The sequence below is a fragment of the Benincasa hispida genome, chromosome 3 (assembly GCF_009727055.1).
Source record: "Benincasa hispida cultivar B227 chromosome 3, ASM972705v1, whole genome shotgun sequence".
In the NCBI taxonomy this organism is placed as follows: domain Eukaryota; kingdom Viridiplantae; phylum Streptophyta; class Magnoliopsida; order Cucurbitales; family Cucurbitaceae; genus Benincasa; species Benincasa hispida.
This window is the reverse complement of record NC_052351.1, coordinates 44,458,200-44,476,862: the sequence shown is the minus strand read 5'-3', so window position 1 is coordinate 44,476,862 and position 18,663 is coordinate 44,458,200. Positions and strand designations below refer to the sequence as shown.

Here is an 18,663-nt window from a genome sequence, read left to right as displayed (position 1 = left end):
TAATTATGAACTTTTATATATACCAATAAGGTTACTTAACTATACAAGAAAACTAGTAACCAAACTTTGATTAAGTTATTTACAAAGAAACAAAATCAAGTGTTGCTAAAAACAGTGTTAGCACTATCCAAAAGAAAAAAACACACATTAATATATAAGTAATTGTTTGAAAGTTTCATCACTTCAATAGATTTGCACACGACGGTCTAGTAAAAAAAACAATATGCTTAAAGGAACCCTATTAAAGGTCCTTGATCAGAAGTAAGGATCAGACCCAAATCCCAAAAATTTACAGAATAAAAGTTTTATAGAAACAACATAGAAACCGTATGCATTTAATTGAAGAAATTTTATAGCATGCTCAAAAAAAAATGAAAATGGGTTAAAGACACTTACTTTTGAAGAACAATTCTTTAATTGATTCTCTCAAACAAACGAACACCACCATGAAATTCACTCCTTCCCATCTTCAAGGTAAATAGATGAATGTTCCCTTAACTAGTGTCTCCGGGACTTAAATAAAGAGTCCTACCTTCTCATTGGCTTGAGAGAGATTTTTGTTTATTAATTGGACCATAAATAGGTTATTCATTAAATGAGCACGGGTACTTAAGGAGTCAGAGGTATCCCAAAGGTAGAACGGCAATTTGACCCAGTTGGAGTTATGAACACTCATGAAGGACTAACTTGTCGTTATTAATCTATATTCATGGACATAGAAATATATCTGTAGTGAAAAGAGTGCAATTGTAGGTCTTTAGAGGAATGTACTCACAATTAACGAATATTGATTAACTTGGTTAATGAGTTTAACCAATTAATCTCGTATCGTTGGAGCTTCTGACCTACAAGTCCACCAAGTCCACTTGTCAGCTCACTAAAGGATATTAAAAAGTAATGATTTGAATTGTACAAATTTGAGGAAATTGTATATTAATATGATTAATATGTAATTGATTATGGATGTGATCTATAATTCAAATTAAGTTGGAAAGAAACATTTGAATGAGATTCAAATAATTAATTCAAGTCAATTAGATTCACAAAGAATTAATTAATAAATAGAGAGTTGTTGCACATAGACATACGATGTTTATGATAATTAAATATATATACGATAAATTGGATTTAATATACAAATAGTTATTTAATTAATGTGCTAATTAATTAAATAAGTATTATTTAATCAATTGTGTACAATGGAAAATTGGAAAAAGACTTGAGGGGTTGATCCTTCTCTATATAAAATCTTCTTTATGGCCCTTTTAGGGAAAGCATTCATGTGCAATTTTCCCTAAGCCACAAAAAGAAATCATCCCTACTCTCCCAAAGGTTCTTCCTCCTCACCCTCTTCCTACGAAGCACAGATACAGATACGGCTACACAATACGGATACAATCGGATACGACGATTCGCCAATTTCTAAAAAACTAAGATATGGATGAGTCATTTTTTATATATTTTTTTTAATATATATATTTCTAAAAAACGAGGATACTGATACGTTAAAAATATATTTTTTTTTAAAAAAAACAAGATATAGATAAATTTATCATACAAGTTAATTAGCAAAAAAATAGAACGCAAACACTGAAATACAATACAAAAAAGCAACATCTAAGATATTGAAGTACAATAGTTAATAAAATGTAATAGAAAAGTGACTCTTATTGCAAAGAAGAAGAAGAAGAAGAATACTAGAGAGAGATGTATGAAGATAAACGAAAAACTTATTGTTGAAGATATCTAAATGGTTTATATTTTGGTGGACTTTGTGGGGACTCAAATGTGAAGATGGAGATTAGATGATTCTAGTATAGGGTTTGATCCGTTATTTTTTTTTTCTTTTAGTTTTGGACTCATCGAGTAGTGAGCTTTTTAAATAGGTTGCCTAATTTTAGATTAGGAAAGATTAGATAAGTTACTTGTCTTTTTTTCTTTAAAAAAAATACGCATAGAAATAGATACGTCAAATCGCGTGTCAGATACGTATCTGGAAAGTATCTGAAAGTATAAATACGTCAAATCGTATGTCAGATACGTATCTGAGAAGTATCGGTATCTGATACGTGTCTGATACTGATTCTTTGCCTCACAGGAAGTATATGTGCTTCATAGCCCTCTTCCAATAGTTTGATACCACCTATCCTTCTATTAGAATCCTTGAGAATAACAAGATTATTTTCGTGGTCCTATTCAAGATTTTTCGAAGAGATGTTCGTGTTCAAGATCGTTGGAGGAGTCATTCGTTGGAATATCGAGAGGATCATTCTAGGAGCTTAGGAATCTACAAAGGTGAGAATGGCTCTTTTCTCTCTCTAAAGCATGCTATTTCACATGTTTATTCTACACATATTCTGTTTTAGTACATTGATTTTGTTTATGTAAAAATTGATTTTTGGGATGCAAGACGTTCACATGCTTTCGCTCGGGATTCAAATCTCATGCGTTAGAAGTAAGGACTTAGTTTTGGATGAGTTACCTTAGAGTTGGAAGCATAATTGGAACTGTAGGAGCCTTGAATGCATGCTTGGACAAGAATAGGCTCATTAGGACACATACTAGGGCAAGATAGACCTTCTTGGGTGCATAAATGAATCATTTTGGGATGCCTAGAGTTAGGTTAACGCATAGAGGAAGAAGTGGTTAAGTGTTGGACAACCATCCGTTGAACTATGCACAACTAAGTGAGAAAACTAGGATTAGACGCATAGTACTGAGGTAGTGAACACATGAAAGGTCCAGGTTGGGAATTTGGCTAAACATAGGACAACATAGGATATAATAGATGGGTGAAACCCAAGGACTTGAGGGTTGGACGCATAGGAGGTGGAGTGGGCGCATAGAGGGCTATGTGAATTCCATTTTAAGCACATGAAGAGCAATATTAAAGCATGAGCCAACTATTTAGGAAGAAGTTACACTAAAAAACCCTAGAAAATACATGGTGAACGTATACTTTGAGGACCAAACCTGCTCAGACACATGATCCAATGTGTTAGGCATTTGGAAAAGTTACTTTGGGAGGTATAAACATCAAAAGAATGTTCTTGATACACAAACCAAGGGAGGTATGCGTTGTGCATCATCATCAACACATAGTTGGGAAGTTTTTGGACATCTTTAGGGAACTATGCATTGGAGATGAGTTCCTTAAGGAGTAAGGTCATGTTGATAACAAAGTAAGGCACGTGGCAACATGACATGAATTTGACTAAGTGTCAAAGCTTAAGGTGGATGCCTAAGGTGCAATGTGGAGCATGAAAAGTTTTGGATTGACATCTTAGAGGATAACATGCGTTGGTCTATGCATAGTGTAGACACATAAGCCTTGTATACAAGTAAGAGGTATCAAGGAACCTTGCGTTAGACCGTGCATAATGTTAATACTTTGAATTTTTCATGCAAAATGAGGTGTCATGCGTTGAGGGCTTAGAGTTAATGATAAGGATGAGCTGAGTTTGTATATAAATATCCTCAATGACACCTTTCATCACAAAACTCATTGTTCTCTCAAAAAGATACAAAAGGGGAATGGTTGGAGGGAATTAAGGGTTCGAAGGGAAGGCCATGCATTGGAGTAGCCTACCATGCGTCTAACTTGATGACCGAGCATTGAAAAGTAGAAATCAAGCGTCTAACTTGGCTGTGGAGGGCAACTAGACGTTCAACTGGTGCTAAGGAAGGCTACCTTACATCCACAACTATCTTAGGTTGTTCAAAGGCTTAGTTTCACATTCGTTGGAGTGGGTAAACTAATTTTAGGGCCATGAAGGTATTCTCAGGCTATTTCTAACCCTAAACATGAGGTTCTAAGTTAAAATTGGGCTAGTGTAGGCCTGGGATTCCAAAAGAAACCAAGAAGCCAGAAGGTTAGGAAGAAGGGAAAAACCAGTAAACTGTGAGTGGGATTTTCTTTAGTTGTTGCTATGAATTTTCGTGCATGTATACATGTAATTTGTGTGATGATAAAGAATACACTGCATGGTATGGTCAGAGGGTCAGAGGGCCTAGTTCCTGAGCCTGTGGTAGAATCTCACAGGATGGTCAAGGGTCGTAAGACCTAGCTCCTAAGCTTGTGAAAAGAACCTCATGTGGGATGGTCAGAGGACTAAAGGGTCTAGTTTCCGAGCCTACATGGGGAAGAGCTATGTACATATAGGAAGATAAGGCTAACTGTCTACCGTGTGTGCAAGGATAACAGGAAACATATATGTCAAAGCCTGAGATTTGAGTAGTAACCTCGTGATGTTGATATGCTATTATTGAGCCCTTGCTCTTAAGGGTTGAAAGAGACCCTATAAATTTGTTTACTACTCACTGGGCTTCTAGCTTATTCTTTTCTCTTATGTTTTCTTTCGCAGGTAGCAGAAGAGTCTGGGTTGCTGTGAGAAGAGGTTTGTCACAAGTTAAATGTCTTATTTAGTAATTGGGAATGGATTGGGCAAATGATGTGTAAAACCTATTCAACTATATGAACTTTAATTTATGTTGTATGAAAACTTGAAATTAATTTTATCTTTAGGTAAGTTTGAGTTAAAGCTAAATCAGTAGAGATAGGTAGTAGATATCATAAAAGGGTGGTATCTATTGTCCTCACGCTTGCTTCCGAGAGAAAGAAGTAAGCTCGGAAGGGGTGTAACATGTTGAATCTTAATATTGGGAAGGTTAAGATATAAACATATCTCACAAAATATAGGACTAAGAGCCTAGACATAAGACGTCATATGACCTTAAACATAAGGCACACCCAAAAAGGTTAAATTCTTCCTCTGGTCCCTTGCCTATGTGAGCTTAAATACTCATGAAAAGCTTCAGAGAGAACTCAAAACTTCTTCCCTCTACCCCTCTATCTACTACCTTTGTTTGAAAGATGAGGAATCCCTTGATCACACATTCCTTCATTATAAGTATGCCAATAAGGGTGGTCTTTTTTGTCTGAAACATTTGGATCAGTTTAGTACCTTACTGACAAAGTAGATGACTGGATGCTTGAAGGGATTGATAATTTTGCCTATGATGGCAAAGGTAAAATCCTATGGAGATATGCTACTCATACACTCTATGGTGCATTTGGAAGGAAAGAAACAACATAATTTTTTAAGATGAGTATGTCTCTTTTAATTCTTTTTGGGTGGTTGTGCAATATTTAACCTCTTGGTGGTGTACAAATTACACAAAATTCTTTTGTAATTATAAACTTTCCATGATTTTTAACAACTAGAAAGCTATCATTCAATAGTCTGTTTTGGGAGTATGGAGGGGATATTATCTCAACCCTTGCCCTTATGTTGTTCTCTTTTGTTTTTTAATCAAATGTACACGTCTATTTCCTATTAAAAAAAAAAGAAAAAAAAGAAAAAAACATAAGGCACACCTTAAAGACTAGGAGAATGTTTGAAACTATCTAAGATTTAGTTAGTCATAGAAATATTAGACTAATTATTTAGGTCGCTAAAGATACTTGATATCAAGGCTGAATAGAGTTGGTCTCGGTTCATAGCAAAAAGGTCAATGTGATTCCAATGCGGTCCCATAGCTTAAGGAAATTTATCTAAGGGTTGAAATTTGACTTAAACTCCGTAATCTATTTTTGCTTATTTTTCTTCTTTGCAATCAACTAAATCCATATATTTTCACTGGTTACTAGTTGGTTTATAATCAGTAGTGAATCCAAAAATTTTATTGACGGACGGTTTTATAATTCAATAAAAATAATTTATAAGTGTTCTAACAATTCATAAACTTACTAACTTTCATACATCACAATTATCCTCTAAGAGATTTCATATTTTGAAATTGATATATAATAACTTCATTATCTCTCGTATTAAATAAAAATTTCTCAATATATATTACAAGATAATCATTTATCTATCGGTCTCCCATTCGATTATGCAATTGAGTCTTTATAATACTCATAGCACAAAATATCTTCTAAAAGAATTAATAAAATAAATATAAAATAAAGAATCTAAAACAAAAAATAAGAATGATTTGTTGTAAATGGTTGATGTGTTGTCAAGTTCCTTGGAGGGATTTTTATTGATTAAAGTTCTCACGAGTACAAAAGCATATGAAAAAGGAAACATAAAGAAGATATATGAAAGGTATTTACATACACTTTCAATTAGTTAAAATCTGCAACTAATTTATTTCCCTTTTTCAATTTATTGATCTTGAACTTCTTTAATTTGTTGAGGTAAAATTTAAGGTCCAGCTAACATGATTTAAACTAAGACCACATTTATTCATTCATAATGAAAAATTGTGTATTGGAATTATTTTTATCACTTTTACTTAGATAATTTGTAAATGTAATTTGATTACGATTAAAATTATTTAGTTTACCGTAGTAGGAAATTAATAATGTAATACTACTAAACTATCCACTAAGTTTAAACAAAAACAAGAATCTCTTATGAAAACCATATGAACTCCATCTCTATCAACAACAGATCTCCATCTCCCTTCCAGCTGCCTAAACTCCCACTCTCAAATCCACCTTCCTCGCCCTTAACCATTGCACCATTCATGTATTTTTATAAAGCGTGTACTGATTGCCCCATTCCATTTTTGTGCACATCACATACAATGGCTTGACATTATTCATTCCAATTTATGGACCGTTTGGATTGAGGCTTTCTCAATGTCCAGAAATTAAAGATGTTTAGAAATAAAATTACTGAAAATCAAAGATGACTATATTTGGTTGTACATGAGAAAACAATGTTTGGAAATAGTATGTGTGGGAATAGTATGTGAGAATTAAAAAGAAAATTGAGATTGTCCCTATCAAGCATTTGTTGAGATGCCTTGAATCTGTTTGTTGGCGCTTCGAACAACCAAATACTATCTCTACATGATTGCTTACAAATATCACACGATCAAACCCACACTTCTCCATGGGTATGGAATTCCTTTATTTGTGTGGATAAAAGATACCTAGGAATTGTCTTTTCTAAGGTAAATAAACAAATTCAACCAACCAAGCATGGGCTTTGTAAACTCATTCTCATTCCCACCCTCTTTTCCCTCTAACCAAACGGTCCTTATAGTCAAAATCCCGAGTAATGAGGAGAAATTTATAGCGAATTTATGAACTGATAACAAATTCCAACGATAGAAATTGAAAAACAAACAAAATTCCCAATTATGACAAATCTTGGGTAAGGAGGAGGAAGTGGATTTCTAGAAACAGAGAATCAAAATTCAAAAAATTAAGGATTATGAGCAATTGAAATCAAGTCAGTCTATAACAGAAATCCCAATTTCAATCGCAATCAAAGCCCTCGCCGATATAAAAGAAACTATACCTCGTAGAATAACCAAAAACAAAATAAACATTCTTGGAAGAGTGAAACAATAGCCGAAAATGGAGCACATGAAGCGTTAGATGACACGTCCTTAGAAGAATCTGCCATGGCTGTCATTCCATTAGTTATAGGTTCATTTTGTCCCTCAATCAATTTTTACAATAAGGTTTGAAATTGCATTTGCCTTCGAGGAAAAACAAAAATAAAAACAAAACAAAACCGTGAGCGGCAGGATTCGAACCTGCGCGGGCAAAGCCCACATGATTTCTAGTCATGCCCGATAACCACTCCGGCACGCCCACGCTATTGGGAAGGGAAAAGCAATTTAAATTATGATTAAGTTTAAATTCGCCAAAAAGAAATGTAAAAAAGTGGAGATGCGGGGTATCGATCCCCGTACCTCTCGCATGCTAAGCGAGCGCTCTACCATCTGAGCTACATCCCCTTTTGAATAGTAATTTGAATGGTACACTTTATACTAAATCAAATCTAAATTTTTTTAGATAATAAAAGAACATTATCATGAAAGCAAAAAAACAACGCTTGTCCTTCAAACAGATCAATCCATAGGGTCCATTTAGATTGACCGAAACAAATTTCAAAAAGATTTCTTTTTATTTAAACACTTTTAATGGAAATAGATGAAAATATACCTGCTATTTTGAATGGTTGTCAACTCCAATTTCTTCCAAAATGATTTATATTTTAAATTATTACAAGTAAGATCATCCACAACAATATTTTGAGATTTTTCAATGTCACAAAACTCCTCAAATTCATCGTTGCTACTAAATTGATTCAAGAGATTTCACCTCAATCCCTCCCTTTTATGTTCTTCCTCCAATTAGGTTGCATTACAGTACAAGTTTCAAAAATATTAATAGATTTTAGGCTTTTATCGTATTAATTTATATTAAGATATCAAACCATCACAAAACTTATTAAGATATCAAATCACGAAACTTGTTCGGACAAATTTCAAAAATATTAATAGATTTAGGTTATTTCATTCTTTTAATATTTATANATATAATTTGATAAGATAGTTCGAAATTATGCAATACTAAAAAAACAAGGTCAACCGATGAGAGATGTCCATTTTGCTCAAGTATCGGTAGTACTAAATTTATATCCATCATTTAAAGCTTTTAGATTTAGTGATTAGGGTAGCATCAAAGTAGGATGGTTGTGTCTTATGTGTTCAAACTTTTGTAATGTTATTTCATCCCCTGATTAATATTCATTTTCACTTGAGTTGAACTTCAATTTGATGAAACTCTTCAAAGAAAGTCTAATGTCAAAAATCTTAATATTGAGCTGAACTTGAAAATCTATCAAATTGTTGTTGTGTGATAGAGAACTCGATACTAGGGTGTCCCTTGAATGTAGATGCTGACTCTTCTCTATTTGTTCACCAGGAGTAGCACCAAATACTAACTTGTCCATAGATCATTCAAATCAAACATTGCATTATCTAATCTAATACTAACAGAGTCAATATTAGTTGTTAGCAATTTGAATATTTTTTATTATTGAAGTAATAAAAGGAACTAAGAATCGCGAATACCAGATATGAATATATATGACACAATACGACAATGGACATTGCGATATGTCAATTTTCAAAAATGAACCTGTTGAAGACAATACCCATACATATTTAATATTTTTAATATAAATTGAATATGTGCATGCAAGGGAGTCTCTATCTACTTTTAGAATTTAGGTTGTGTCTACCTAAAAATTAAAAAAAAAAAAAAAAAACCTAAGAAAAGCAGTGAAGTTAGTTAATATGATTTGAGTTGTTATGATTCAATTAGTAACATTACAAATAATGGAGCTTTGATAAAAACCATCACACGGGAAAAATTGCCAAACTTGGTGTGGAAGATGTTTTATATAAATTTTAGAAGAATTTAAATGAGTAGGCACGATTTAGGTTTCGTTTGGAAAAATGTCAAAATCAAAAAATAATAAGATTTTTAACAAATTATGTGCAGATTACGTATGAGATATTTTTCAAATTCCTATTTTGTCCCTAATAGGGTCGCTGATTTTGTAGTTCATGATATTATAAAGACACTTAATTGTAATTAATAAGTTATCATATTTCAAAATTCAATAAAAATAAAAAAAAAAACTAAATAAATAAAATCCTAGATGTAAAACTATGAGTTATTAGATTTCTTCTTGATTTTTTCCCAAATATCTCTTTGGTATATGTCTTTCAAGACCCAGTTCTCTTGTTTCGAATCATTTTATCTATTTATTAATGTAATAGGTAGTTTTGATTAATTAAATTAATATAAACTTTATATTAATTTAATTAATGCTTTAGAAGTTCAATCCCAGTCCATAGTTGCTCTTTAAATTATGCATATGATGTATGGTTTAATTATGTTATATATGTCATAATGTATGTCATATAGTAAAATTCCACCATAGTTTTAATATTGCATCATATACAATATAAACCATAGTTCTTTCTCTCTATTTTATGGCATTTAACATAAATCATATTTATATTAAATTTAACAACTATGAATGTGATTCATAGAAAATATATTTGAATCACATTCAAATATTTAATCCTCCAATGAAACTATAATATATCAAATACATTATGTGAATTATATCATATATAATTGAATCAATTTATTTATATCATATATAATTAAATTCCCTCTTATTAATTTAAACAATTCAAATTAATCCAAAAACTGATTCTCAACTAAATCCTTTTGAGCTACCAGGGGATCTTATAGACTTGTAGCTTGAAGCTCCAACGACATGTGAATAATTAATTAAACTCTTTAATTACATTATTCACCATCCGTTAACTATTGGGCACTCTACTAAAGATCGACAGCTGCACTCTTCGCACTACAGATATATTTCTATGCCCATTAGATATAGCCAATCAATAGTACGATGACCCTTCACATATTGCTAGTAAGTACAGTTGGGCCAAATTACCGTTTTGCCCCTGTAGCTACACCTAACTCCTTAAGTACCATTGATCCCTCTAATGAACAATAGATCATAGTCCTACTATGACTAAATCCCTCTCGGGCCAAGAGAGGGCATGGTGCCACATTGTTCAAGACCCGGAATCAGCCTTTAAAGGAGCAATTTATCTACTTATCCCTACTTTGGGAAATGAGTGAATTTCATCTTGTGTAGCTGAGTTCCCAGCTCCCCAATCAAACGAATCCCCAAAATGGTAGGCTTGTTGAGTTGACGATCTGGCCACTCACACCCACACAAATCAAATGACCGGCCTCATATGCAGGAGTTCACAACTCACACAAGATTAAGGTCATGTTACCTATAGTCATCCTAGTGAAATGAAAGTCTCTATATTATATAATGAGACTAAGCATTCTGTGGTCCAGTCTTATACAAACTCCTTTATATAGAATACCCCCCCTCGCATGTCTAATACATGAATTATCAGGATCAGATCATTTGTAGCACTTTACAATATTTGTAACACCTACAAAGCGGGCCATACTCGTAATGTCACAAGGATAAGGTACCTATCTCTATCCATCTACTACAAACCATTTAGGTTATCACTTAAACATGATCCACCTTTATGTCTCCACATACATGTTTAAGTTACAACGATAACCTTGGATGTTAGTATATTGGTTTGTGGTTAATGGAACTAAAATATCACATATTTTATAGACAAAGTGAATAAAATATCAAATATTATTAATCGCATACAAGTTTGTTCATACAAGATTTACAAACTATAGAACCCTACTAGATTTAGGGCATCAACCCCAACAGTTCTCTTAAGTGCTGGATTCAGGTCTTGAACAAGAGGCCCCACCCTCTCATTCGCCCGAGAGGGATTCCGTTTAGTGATTGGATCACAAACCAATTGTTCATTAGAGGATCAGTGGAACTTAAGAACCAATATGTAATTTCGGGGATAAACTAATATTTGACCCAGCCGTTATTACGAACAATCGGTAAAGGGTCGACTTACTAATTATGGTTAAATCAAGTGGATGCAAATATATCTGCAATGAGGAGAGTGCAACTATCAAGCTATAGTGGTGTGACTCGGTAGTTAACGAATATTGATTAATTCGATCTAAAGAGTTTAGTCAATTAATCTCAAGTTGTTGGAGCTCTGTAGGTTCATAAGGTCCCTCTACTAGCTCGTAAAATATGAACACCTTGAATCAGTAAATTGAGTGAATTTAAAATGATTTTAATTTGAAGTGTTCAAATTGAATTTCAATTTGAATTATTCAAATTGCAATGAGGGTTATAATTATATTCGATCCAATTAACGTTTAATTTATCAAAACTAAATGAAATTAGAGAGTTTATAATATTTAAATATTGATTTAAATATTAATTACATGAATAGGATTCATGTATGAATTAGGTGTTTGATTAATTTAATATTTGATATTAAATTATTATTTAATTAATTAAAATCAAATTAATTTTCAATTTTCAAATTCAATTTTAAAAATTGAATTTGGTATTTGTTTAATTTTGAATTAAAATAATAGAACTTGAAAATTAATATAATGTTAGTGGAAAAATCCAGAAAATTTGATGGTTTGGTGGATTCTTTCTAAATCCAACATCTAGGCCACCAACTTATTTCAATTGAAGTGTCAATTGTTGCCAAAATTAGTGTTTGCTAGTGAATATCTCATAAAAACTCTCTAATTTCATAAATGGAAGGGAATTGAATAATAGATTTTGAGAGGAATCTGGAGAAATTCATCATCTTCTCAAACCCTCACTAATTCTTATCAAATTCAATTCAATCTTGAATTCCACTACTCAAATTCAAGGCTGAGAATAGTAAAGAAGATCTCTTGGTGGTTCACTGAAGATTTGAAGCTGAGAATTCGTGAGGAGCAGCTTGAAATTGGAGGAATTCTTCAAAGGTATGTTTTCAATGAAACCCTCTTTTGGAAATTTGGTTGTGCATGCTTTTAAAACTCAAGTTAAATGTAATTAGAGTGCTTATTAATTTTAATTGCTTCCATTGCATGCTTCATATTCCATAAGAACCAACATCGTATCACCGCAGTTTTGATTGGTTTGGGCGGTTCTGTCAGTTTGGGCGATGTGAGCTTGCACCCCTAAGAACCAAAGAGGCCTTAGAATTCTTACGTTCAGACCTTTATGATCCAATTAAATATTAAGTCAAGAGGAAGGTATGAATACTTCATCACTTTTACAGATGACTATTCTAGATTTGGGTACGTTTACCTATTACAACATAAGTTTGATACACTTGAAAAGTCAAGAAATATAAGGTTGAAGTTGAGAGTTTATTGGGTAAAAAGATAAAAGCACTTCGATCAGATCGAGGTGGAGAGTATATAGATATGTCATTCCATAATTGTTAGACACAGTTTGATCGATGATGAGTTATGCTTCTCTATCTAATTCGTTATAGGGTTATGCAATGGTGACTACAACCTATTTTTTGGACCAAATTCCATCCAAAAGTGTTTTTGAAACACCTTTTGAATTATGGAGAGGACCTAAAAGTAGTTTAGGACAACTCAAGATTTGGGGGCATCCGACCCATGTGCCAGTGGCTAACCCAAAGAAATTGAAACTACGTTCAAAGTTATGCCTATTTATAGGCTACTCAAAAGAAACGATAGGTGGTCTCTTTTATGATCCAAAAGAGAATAAAGTGTTCATATCGACAAATGCTACTTTCTTGGAGGTAGACTACATTATGGAGCATAAACCAAGAAGTGGAATCGTATCGAATGAACTTTCCAATGAAACTACTGAAACTTCAATAAGAGTTGTTGAAGAACCCAACACTTCACAAAGGGTGTTGATGTTGTTTCATCTAGTCAATCACATTCTTCTTAAGAATTAAGGGAGCTTCGATGTAGTGGAAGATTTATTACCTAACCTTCTCACTATATGGGTTTAATAGAAACTTAAGTTGTCATACCAAATGTTGGTGTCAAAGATCCATTAATCTATAACCAGGCAATGGGTGATGTGGACAAAGATGAATGGACTAAAGTCACGAATCCTGAGATAGATTCAATGTGTTTCAATCAAGTCTGGGATCTTGTAGATCAACCTGATAGGGTAAAGCCTATAGGTTGTAAATGGATCTACAAGAGGAAGAAATGTGTAGAATGGAAAGGTGTAAACCTTTAAAGCTAAACTAGTGGTAAAAGGACATACCTAGGTTGAAGGAGTGGATTATGATGAAACTTGCTCACATGTTGTCATGTTAAAGTCTCTATATATATTCTCTTGTCTATTGCCACATATTATGACTATGAAATATGACATATGGACGTCAAGGCTGCCATTTTGAATGGTAACCTTGATAAAAATATCTACATGGTCAAAAGCAAAAAGTTTGCAAGCTTAATCGGTCTATCTATGGATTAAAGAAAGCATCTCGATCTTAGAAAATAAGATTTAATACTATGATTAAATCTTATGGCTTTGACCAGAATATTGATGAACCTTGTGTATATAAAAAAATCATTAATAGTTTAGTAGCTTTTTTAGTATTATATATGGATGATATCCTATTCATTAGGAATGAAGTAGGCTTATTGAATAATGTTAAAAAATGGTTGGTTGCACAATTTCAAATGAAAGATTTGGGTGAAGCACGTTTTTTTTTTAAGGATCCAGTTCATTAAAGATCATAATAACAAAATGCTAGCCTTGTCACAGTCATCGTATATCGATAAAATGCTTGTCAGGTATTCGATGCAGAATTCCAAGAAGGGTTTATTACCTTTCAAACATGAAATAATCCTGTCTAAGGAATAGTGTCCTACGACACCTCAAGAGGTTGAAAAGATAAGACAGATTCCCTATATATGCATCTATAGTAGATATCATCATCTATGTCATATTGTGTACTAGGTCAGATATTTGCTATGCGGTGGGAATAGTCAATAGATATCAATCTAATCCAATATTTGATCGCTGGATGACGGTTAAAATTATTCTCAAGTATCTTAGGAGAACAAGAAACTATATACTTATGTATGGTGCTAAAGATTTAATCCTTATAAGATACACTGACTCTTATTTTTATATAAATAATGATTCTAGAAAATCTGCATCAGGATCAGTGTTCACTCTTAACAAAGGGCTATAGTATGGTGTAACATTAAGAAAGATTGTATTGCTTACTTTACCATGGAAGCAGAGTATATAGCTGCAAAAGAAGCTGTTTGGGTTAGAAAGTTTTGACAGGCTTGGAAGTGATTCCAAATATGTCAATGTCAATCAGCCTATATTATGATAATAGTGGTGTTATAAAAAAACTCCAAGGAGTCTTGGAGCCATAAGAGAGGAAAGTATATCAAGTGCAAGTATCATCTCATATAGAAGATTGTGCAACGGGGAGACGAGATAATCACAAAGATTGCTTCAGAGCACAACGTTGCTTATCCATTTATGAAGGCCTTCATGGCTAGAGTTTTTTCAAGCCACCTGAAGAGTTTGAGTCTATGGGATATGAGTCATCTTGTCTAGGCAAGTAGGAGTATTATGGGGTATAAAGTATACCCTCGTTTTAGGACAAGTGGGAGATTGTTGGTATAAAGTATGCCCTTGTTTTATGCCCTCGTTATAGGCCTTCAGCCTATACTATGATAATAGTGATGTTATGGCAAACTCCAAGGAGCCTTGGAGCCATAAGAGAGGAAAGCATATCGAGCACAAGTATCATCTCATATGGAAGATTGTGCAACGGGGAGACGAGATCATCACGAAGATTGCTTCATAGCACAATGTTGCTTATCCATTTACAAAGGCCTTCATGGCTAGAGTTTTTTCAAGCCACCTGAAGAGTCTAAGTCTACGGGATATGGGTCATCTTGTCTAGGCAAGTAGAAGTATTATGGGGTATAAAGTATACCCTCGTTTTAGGACAAGTGGGAGATTGTTGGATTTAGTGTCATGAATCTCGTGGATCTTGTAGTTTGTAATTTGTAAATATAAATTATTTATTCAATAAAATAAGCAGTAGTTTATTCGACATCTAAAACGCATTTACTCAATCCAATAAACTAAGATCCAAGTTATTTTATGTAGCTTGAGCAGTATGTGGTAGACACACAAGTGGATTGTCTTCAAGTAATAACCTAAAAGGTCTGCAGTATATGGGTAAAATTAGATGTTTTATCTTGGTGACACTACGGATATAACCCACATTGTAAGTGTTACAAAAGTTGTATGTGTTACACATGATTTGATCCAAATCGTTCATATGGGGACATATGAGTAGAGGTATCTATACAAAGAGTTTGTATAAGACTAGACCGAAAAATGATTAATCACTCTTTATAATACCATTAGCTGAAGAGACTAACATTTCATAATATGACCATAAGTAACTCGATCTCAATCCTGAGTGAGTTATGGACTCCTATCTATAGGGACAATCCCTTAATTTGTATGGGTGAGAGTGGCCCGAGTCACCGACTTAAAAAGCCTACCATTTTGGGGATTTGTCCAAGTAGAAAGCTTGAAACATAACTCCGCAAGATAGAATTCGCTCCTTTTCGCTTTCAGAAAAAGTAGATGAATTGCTCTCTTAAGTACTAACTCTAGGCTTGGAACAAAGGGCCCCTCCCTCTCATTGGCCCGAGAGGGATTTGTTTATAGTAGAACCATAAACAAATTGTTCATTAAAGGATCAGTGGGACTTGAGAAGAAAGATGTAGTTACAGGGGTAAATGGTAATTTTGACCGAATTGTAATTACGAGCAATTCTTGAAGGATTGACTTATTGATGATTGGTTATATCCATGGACACAAAAATATATTTATAGTGCGAAGACTGTAGTTGTACATCTTTAGTGGAGTGACCCATAGTTAATTAATATTGATTATATTAATTAAAGAGTTTGATTAACTTAATCTCGAATCATTGGAGCTTTTAATTTGTAGGTCCATTAGGTCCCCTACTAGTTCACTAAGGGTAAAACAAGGATCAATTGATTTTGAAATAATCATTGGAGCCTAACCTTTTAATTCTATAAAATTAATTTTGATTTTTTCCAATCCCAATTCAAAGATAAAAACGTTTAAATGCTTCCGCATTGGGATTCAATCCCTTTAAGCATCTCATTCTCTCGACTGGTTCTCTGTTCATTCTCTCTGCTATCCCATTTAACCAAGGAGTCTTAGGAGGTGTCTTTTGATGTCAAATATCATGATTTCTACAATACTCAACAAAAGGTCCACAATAGTCACCTATATTATCTATCCTAATACACTTTTGACTTTGTACCAGTTTCTCTCTCAACAAGGACATGAAACTATTTAAACACTTGTAACACCTTATCTTTAGTCTTCAAGATATAAACCCATATTTTTCTTGAATGGTCATCAATAAACATCACAAAATATGATGCACCTCCAAGTGCTTTTATTTTCATAGGACCACACACATCATAATATACCAAGTCTAGTACATTTGGTTTTCTGAATGTTGAGACACCTTAAAAGTGGCTCTTATTTGCTTTCCTGCTAAATAATGAGGACAACTTTTTAGGCGTGCACTCTTTATATTAGGAAGATTATTTTTTTTTCTAATATCTTCAAACCTTTCTCACTCATCTAACTGAGTCTTTTATTCCAAAGCTCAACACTCGCTTCATCATCCACTGTATTTATATCACAATCAGTGATCTTAGCTTCCATATCATATAGTGAGGAATATTTCTCTCCTTAGCTACCATCATAAAGGCTTTAGTAAGTTCTATTTACTGTTATAGAATGTATTGCAGAAACCTTTTTCATCAAGCTTACCTTTTGAAATCAAAGTCATTCGAATATCAAGAATGTGTTTCACATTCTTCAAAATCAGCTTAGAACTATTATTGTTCTCCAAGTGTATATCTCTGATGTCAATTACTTTTTTTTGTCATTACCCATCCTAATACTACCGAAATCACCAGGTGTATAGGATGCAAAGAAATCCCTAATTGATGTAGCATGCACTGAGACTCCACTGTCAATCACCCATCTGCTCTATTGTGTAGCAAGATTTATAACATCACCGTCAAATACGATGTAAGAATCTTTGGTGGCTATAGTAATTGTGTCTGCATCACTAGCATCGTCATTCTTCTTTTCCTTGTCTTTATCATTTTTCTTGTCCCTTTTAAATTTTCGAAAATACTTCTTTATATGTCTTTTCGCATGACAATGGTAACACTCAACATTTGCCAATCGATCACTTTTACTTTTGCTTCTTTCTTTACCCCTCGGACCTTTGTTTTTACTCCTCCCCCCTTTTTTAGTACCAAGAAAATTTGAGTGTGAAGAAGAGCCCTATGACTTTCTTTTCATCTATTCCTTCAATATGCTGCTTTTTACTATGTTCATACTTACTACACCATTTGGAGCGGAGTTCGATAAGGAAATTCTAATATCTCTCACGAGTTTAACAATGTACCAAGAACCCATAACTCGTATATAGCATCCTCAAACTTGATGTTCATCCTATATAACAGATTCATGATATCTTGGAATGTATTCAAGTGATCTAACATGGATGTTCCATCTTGATACTTCAACTTCATCATTTGTTTAATCAAAAACATTTTATTAATACCAGTTTTAGGGGCACATAGCGACTCGAGCTTGTTCCATAGAGTTCTGTGCATGAGTTTCTTCACCAATATGGTTTAGAAAATTATCTTCTACCCAAATTCTCATAATCTCACACACTTTCCTATGGCATAATTCTCATTTCTTATTCATTTTATCGACAGGCTTCTATTCAGAAAAAATTGAAAGATGCAAATCACTCATATAAAAATATCTTCCATCGTTCTTTTCCAAACTTGATGATTTGACCCATTAAAGGTAACCATCTTAGCTAAACTAGTATCCATATTCAACACAAGACAATCACAATTAAATTAACCAACACTCTGACACCACTTTGTTGGGATAAACATTATATCTTTTGGATCAATTATCCCACTCTTGTGAATCTAATAGAATACTAATCAACTAGAAATAACAACAATAGCAATCAAATAAGAACACAAGTAATTTTAATGTAAGAACACAAGCAATTTTAATATGGAAAACCGTCTCAATGTGAGGAGTAAAAGACCATGGATTGAAGCTCAAAATCTCTACTATAATCAAAATAATAGGTACAGTGAGTTCTCTTTAATTACAACTAGAGGCATACATAAAATATATCTCAAGATTAACAAACTTGCCAAATAAGAGCAACAATAATGAAGAATAAATTAGAAAGATCTCACTTAATGTTAGTAACCAATTATCCACTGTATCTGACTATAAGTAGCTTCAAATGAAATTTCCACGT

The 18,663-nt window shown here is 33.3% G+C and overlaps 2 non-coding genes across 2 annotated transcripts; both read right to left on the bottom strand.

Annotated features, from left to right (window-relative positions):
- Positions 1–7,536: 7,536 nt before the first annotated feature.
- Positions 7,537–7,618, bottom strand: TRNAS-AGA. Its single transcript has one exon. It is a non-coding gene; the product is annotated as a tRNA-Ser (tRNA).
- Positions 7,619–7,688: 70 nt separating this feature from the next.
- TRNAA-AGC lies at positions 7,689–7,761 on the bottom strand. The gene has a single exon. It is a non-coding gene; the product is annotated as a tRNA-Ala (tRNA).
- Positions 7,762–18,663: the final 10,902 nt, after the last annotated feature.